The sequence below is a fragment of the Gekko japonicus genome, unplaced genomic scaffold, assembly GCF_001447785.1.
Source record: "Gekko japonicus isolate JY-2015 unplaced genomic scaffold, Gekko_japonicus_V1.1 scaffold1736, whole genome shotgun sequence".
NCBI classification, from domain to species: domain Eukaryota; kingdom Metazoa; phylum Chordata; class Lepidosauria; order Squamata; family Gekkonidae; genus Gekko; species Gekko japonicus.
Window position 1 is genome coordinate 23,246 of NW_015170333.1, and position 6,917 is coordinate 30,162.

Consider the following 6,917-nt stretch of genomic DNA (forward strand, 5'->3'; position numbering starts at 1 on the left):
CGGGGGGGATCACGGGGGAACCCCCGGGTGAGGTGCAGGGGGCAGGGCACACGACGAAGCCCCGCCCCCTGCATCCGGCCGCCCCGCTTCCGGCCCTCATTCAGCCAGGAGGAGGCAGGAGAAGAGGGAGGGTAAGTTGCTTCCTCCCCGCCTCTCCCCACCCCTGCCTGCCTGGGGCCAGGGAGGGCCTTGGCGGGGCTTCCTCACACTCCCGCCGGCCTTGCAGGTCCACTGCCGGGCCTTGTGATGTCAGGGGGTGCGGCATATACTAATGAGATATGCTAATGAGTTCCCCTAGCTCTTTTTCTACGAAATGACCCCTGCCCCTCAGCATGGTACAATGCCATAGAGTCCCCCCTTCAAAGCAGCCGTTTTCTCCAGGGAAACTGACCTATGTCAGCTGGGGATCAGTTGTAAAAGCGGAAGATGCCCAGGCCCCACCTGGAGGCTGGCAACCCTAGGCCACACACCCCTAATGTAGCCAATCCTAATGAGTTTCTGCTGTTGGGAGTGGCCTATTATGCTAATGAGTTCCTGCTGGGCATGGCCAACTTGGAAGCCAGACGGAACTCCGTTCCTGTGCGTTCCTGCCCCAAAATAGCCCTGCTTACTATGCTTATGGCAAGCAAAGCACTCAGGGGAGTTCTCCCATGGAATAGCCGAATGCACTGTTGTCAGGCTGGAGCGAGGAGGGGGCAGGGGATGAAACTGACCCCCTTTCCTCAGTGGAGTGGGCTTACAGGAGAGGAATGAAGAATGGTTTCAGTTCTTCTGTCCCGTTCTCCCCCACCCCCGTCCTCATGGCTGTTCCTCCATGCAGTTCCATGACCCTGTGGATGAGCTTTCCAGCAGTCAGAAGCCGCTGCCAGGGCAGGAAGGAATGTTGGGAAATGAGGTGTTCCATGCACGGAGCGAAAGGGTATTGGCCAATATGTGGTAGAGTGGCACTCAGCACAACGGGACGGTTGTGTTACTGGGCAAAGCAGACACCAGGCTTGTTGAGGAGCACTTTTTGTGCTCTTGAGAGTCATTCCCCCCCCCAAAGGCAGTATTAGCAAGCCCTGAGTCATTTCCCACCCCAAATGATGCTTAGATCAAGGTTGTGACTACTCTCATAGATGTTTGTTGACCTGGCCCATGTTGTAAGACATAACAAGAGATTTGGCACTTGGGGGAGGTATCTGTTTTGCCGCCGTTTTTTTTTCTTGGTCAAAGTGTGGAACACAGATTCGCAGTGTCCTTGACAGCCATCTCTACCCTTGCAGTGGGAACTACTGTGAGCGTGGGAACCATTGCAAAGGGGATTAGATAGATTCATGGAAGATGTCTATCAGGGGCTCCTAGCTATGGTGAATGAGGAGAGCCTCCACATTCAGAGGCAGTACTCGTCTGAATCCCAGAGCCAGGAGGCAACATCAGGGGAAGGCCTCGGCTTCTGTGCCCTGTTGTTGGCTGTCCAGGGGAACTGGTTGGCCACTATGTGAGACAGGATCCTGGACTAGATGGTCCATTGGTCTGATCCAGCAGGGCTCTTCTTATGGTCTTATGAAGGCCTCAGCCTCTGTTCCCTGTTGTTGGCCCTCCAGAGGAACTGGTTGGCCACTGTGTGAGACAGGATGCTGGACTAGATGGCCCATTGGTCTGATCCAGCAGGGCTCTTCTTATGTTCTTATGAAGGCCTCAGCCTCCATGCCCTGTTGTTGGCCCTCCAGAGGAACTGGTTGGCCACTGTGTGAGACAGGATGCTGGACTAGATGGCCCATTGGTCTGATCCAGCAGGGCTCTTCTTATGTTCTTATGAAGGCCTCGGCTTCTATGCCCTGTTGTTGGCCATCCAGAGGACCTGGTTGGCCACTGTGTGAGACAGGATGCTGGACTAGTGGGACCACTGGTCTGATCCAGCAGGGCACTTCTTATGCTTTTATGTTCTTATTGTATGCAGAAGGGCACAAGTTCAATTACCAGCATCTCCAGTTAAAAGGATTTCAAGCAACTGAATTGGGTAATACCTGGGTAACACCAGAAACCTCAGGAAGCCACTACCAGTTAGAGTACTAGGCAAGATGGACCAGTGGTCTGACTTGATGCAGGACATCTGTTCAACATGTAAAAAACATACTCCACGAGAAAAGAAAGGTCCTTAAAAACAATCCTATCCATTTCTGCAGAGATAACAACACCTCTGATAAATGGACTGAGATAGAAACTCATCACAATTCTTTGAAGTACCTTTAAACTAGATTTTTGTTAAGAGTGTAAACCTATTAACTGAGGGAATGGGGTGAGCAGGGAGACGTCTTCCACTGTCAGTTAAAGTTGCTCTCCAGATTATCTTTCAAAACGAAAATCCCGAAAAGCCAAGGAAAGCCAGCCAAGCCTGCATAGAATGCTTTCATGAAGATGATTGCTATACATTCCTGGAATCACTTGTGGTTTCCGCATCATGCTTTTGGCAAGAGAGCTACGAGCGTAACCTTAAGTTTGCATGATGATGAACACCCAGCTAGGGTTAAATAATAAAAAAATAAAGAAAAGGGAAACTGTTATGTAAGACAACACTCAGGAAGTGCTCCAGGGATGCCTGAGTACTGACATGAACATGACAGAGGAGATCTACGACAGCCACAGTTACTGTCTTCACACTGTATTTTTGTCACGGTGAAACTACGTAGGCTATTCCCTTAAATTAAATGAACTTGCTGTTATAGTTTAGTACCCGTTAGCCGAATTTTCGGATGATGAAACGTCTCTGAGACTTTCGATTGCTTATATATGCTTGTGTATGCTACACGTGTGCTTAACCCCTATCCGCAGAGCATAAAACGGTCTTATTTCTATCTATTGAGTTATCTTTCTTTTTAAAAAGTTCTCTGGTCTCACAGCTGAGAAATAGGTCCCTAAGGCTGCTTACAGAAAAGGGTAAAGGGCACTTTGCGAACAGGGTGCTGCCAGGGTCTACTCCTATTTCCAGGCTGGACTCTCTGCCAGAGAACGTGTCTGCATTACTCCTCTGATACATTATTTATTTAGTACACTTTTATCCTGCCCTCCTTCCAAGGAGCTCAGGGCAGTATGTATCATTCTCCCTTTGTCCATTTATTTTCACAGCAACCGTGAGGTGGGTTAGTCTGCGAGAGAGTGACTGGCCCAAGGGCACCCAGCGAGTGGCAGAGTGGGGATTCCAACCAAGGTCACCTAGATCATAGTCCAGCACTGACCACTACTCCACGCTGGCTCTCCTGTTTTCCCCTTCTGATTGTTTTTTTTTTTAACGTCTGGAGAACTGCATGTGGCCAGTGTTGCTTTCTGTCCATTCATAGTTCCACATTCTGGATTCCCTGCCCTTAAAAGCGGCTGAGATTGAGGGGGTACCAAGATAGGTGACTTCATACTCCATAGATATTTGCCAGCGGATGAGCACAAAATCACCCCTTTCCATTATCTAGTGTAGTCTACCCATCCATGGTAGGTGGTGCAATGTGTAGTTTTATGTCTACGGGTATCGTTAGCCCCAAGCAAATGAAACACGTGAGAATGTAAATTGAATGCCCATCCAAGTTATGACAACCACGTTCCAGTTAGTTTTCTGGGACACTCTGAACAATGCTCGTCCTGTCTTTGGCAACTTTAGAAGAGGCTCTGCAGTTACTTGGTTTTCACCAATAGGGCTGGATCCACTCTAATTTAGCAGTTTTCACCAATTCCCCTGTTCCTGCTCCAGAGCCCTTCATGTTGTCCCCCTTTTCCACTGGGAGCACCATTTAGTGAAGAATCGATGGACTACAACAGGAAGTTGCACTCTGCTGATGGGACATTTGGTCTGGATCTAACCCACATACCTTGCTGTTCAAACTTGGTGTGTGAATAAAACAATTGATTTACCTTTTAAAGAACACATTACACATATTCTACTTTTCCTTCATAAAATTCATGCAGTTTCCAAGGAGCCGATCTTACCCAGATATTAATGAGATGCCTTGCTTTCAGCCGCATATTTATTAATTTTTTACTCTGTAGCATTTGCTTAAAAGTCTCCTAAGGCAATTTCCATAATTAACTGTGTCTGGTTTACACATATAGTCATCACACATCAAGCATGTGTCTGAATGGCCTTAACTTTCCGATCGTTTGGGGCCTGCTCTAGTCAGATGGCCAAAATAAGGTGGTACCGTGTTTCCCTGAAAGTAAGACATCCCCCGAAAATAAGACCTCCCCGATAATAAGGGCCCCCAAAGCTACCGTAACTCTGGACTCTGGGCTATAGCAGTGGGCGCCGTCACGCAGCTCACTGTTGGCCGTTGCGCAGCCGGAGCAGACAGGAAGTGCGAGGTCTCTTTTAATCAGAGAGCCCGCGCTGCCGCCAGGACAAGCTGCCGCCTGCTGCTCGCTCTGCCCTGACGGAGTGTACCGTATTCTTCTTCATGGAAAAATAAGATATCCCCTGAAAATAAGACCTAGCGCATCTTTGGGAGCAAAAATTAATATAAGACACTGTCTTATTTTCGGGGAAACAGGGTAGAATTCTGAGATGGTAGAATGGGCTGTGCACCCACTGACTTCAATATGCAGAAGGATACAACTCTTTGGAATTGTGCTGTGAATGACTGATTTCTCCATGCACAAATGTCCTTCCATGTAGAGTACATGAGTCTGCTTTACATTGAGTCAGACGATAGCCCATCAAGGTCAGTCTTGCTTCTTCTTACTGGTAGCAGCTCTCCAGGGTCTCATGATGAAATTTCATATTGGGTTGGAGCCACACTAAATTTTCCAGTGACAGCATGCAACTTTCCTGCCTCTCCCCTCCCATTGGAGCCACTGATCTCCATGAAATGCTGCTCCTGGGGGTAGGGAACCCTGAGGAATGACATGAGGGAGGTCTGCATGAGAAAGTAGGAATCAATGGAAACTGCCAATTTAGTCTGGATCCAAACCATCACCTGCTACTTGACCCTTTCCTCTCCCCCACTGGAGATGCCAGTGGTTGAACCTGCAAGCAGAGCAGATGTTCTGCCTTTAGACATGGCCCCCACCCCACCCTGGTCCTTGAAAAGCCTAGGTTAGAACCCTCCCCACACAATTCGCTTCCTGTGTCAAGGGCCCTGTATTTCTATGAAGGAGCAGGACTCTTTTTGTAGCAGGAACTCCTTTGCATATTAGGCCACACACCCCTAATGTAGCCAATCCTCCAAGAGCTTACAGAGCTCTTCTTACAGGAGCTACTGTAAGCTCTTGGAGGATTGGCTACATTAGGGGTGTGTCGCTTAATATGCAAATGAGTACCTGCTACAAAAAGAGCCCCGAGGAGCATTCAATCAGCCACCTCCTACAACCTGAAGGGCATCCCAGCACTACCATCATTGTGAGAACTACACCCTGACAACCACCAACACCACGCTTCTCAGCAGAGTCAGTTCACCCATTTGGCTGCCCGTCACTGTGGGCCAGGCATAACGGCCCTTCCTCTAATGGCCTCGTGCAATCGGAGATATACGAACACATGAAGCCACCTTATGGCGTCAGTCCATTGGTCCATCAGGGTCAATATTGTCTAATCTGACTGGCAGCGGCTCTCCAGGAACCCAGGTGGAAGTCTTTCACATCGTCTCGTATCTGATCCTTTTCACAGAATCATAGGTTTGGAAGGGATCTCCGGGGTCATCTAGTCCAGCCCCCTGTACGATGCAGGAAATTCAACTATCTCCCCCACACACACCCCCAGTGACCCCTGCTCCATGCCCAAAAGATGGCAAAAAAACAACACCCTCCAGGATCCCTGGCCAAACTGGAGAAAATTGCTTCCTCACCCCAAAGTGGCAATCGACATTTCCCTGGGCGTGTAAGAAAGGGCCACGGGAACTAAGCACTGAGGCAACCCTTCCTGCCCTCCCTCTCATGACCTGCCTAAGTTCACAGAATCCGCACTGCTGTCAGACGGCCATCTAGCCTCTGTTTGAAAACCTCCAAAGAAGGAGAGCCCACCACCTCCCGAGGGAGCCTGTGCCACCGAGGAACCCCCTCTGACTGAAGATGCTGGGGATGGAACTTGGGACCTTCTGCATGCCGAGCAGAAGCTCTACTACTGACCCACAGCTCTGCCTCTAGATCATTTTGTCGTCTCAGACCATTCGTGGACAGTGTGAAATATCATGACGAGACATAAGGGAGGGGAGGCAGTCTCTCAGACATGCAGGGTGCCAGCTACATAAACGATTCACAGTAATAAGCATTGGTCCCAGGCCATGATCAGAAGGCAGACGATGCCGCACTCTGGCAGAGGCTAAAAAGGGCTGTGGCTGGTCAATCACTGCCTGGTTGGGAGACTTCCTGGAAACCCCCTTGTGCCTTGTCTTGAGGTCCATGACGGAAGAAAAGTTGGGGTAGCAAAGATAACATGGCAAACAACATGGCGTCACCCCAGGTGAGTCTGTGAATCTGTCTGGGCCTGTTCACAGTCCACCAGCAAAGGATTCATCCCTCTCTCCAAACTGCAGACGAGCACTGAGTACCTGAATTGGATTGCAGGCTACCTCTGTGGACAGAGCTGCAATTTGAGATTTTAGCGAGGGGGACGGGGGAGATTTTCTGCGAGGTTTCCAGGTCTGCTCTTGGATTCACGTAGTATTCAAGGCGACAGTTTGGTGTAGTGGTTAAGTGTGAGCCAGTTTGGTGTAGTGGTTAAGTGTGCGGACTCTAATCTGGGAGAACCGGGTTTGATTCCCGACTCCTCCACTTGCTGCTGCTGCTGTGACCTTGGGTCAGCCACAAGCTCTGGCACAGCTGTCCTTGAGAAAGAGCAGTTTGTGTCAGAGCTCTCTCAGCCCCACCCACCTCACAGGGTGTCTGTTGTGGGGAGGGGGAGGGAAAGGAGTTTGTAAGCCGCTCTGAGACTCCAAGTGAAGGGCGGGGTATAAATC

At 49.7% G+C, this 6,917-nt stretch overlaps 1 protein-coding gene across 1 annotated transcript in view; it reads left to right on the top strand.

Moving 5' to 3' along the window:
- Positions 1-6,917, top strand: part of LOC107116249 (E3 SUMO-protein ligase NSE2-like) — a 13,961-nt gene that overhangs the window by 3,591 nt on the left and 3,453 nt on the right. The gene's annotated exons all lie outside the window — the stretch shown is intronic.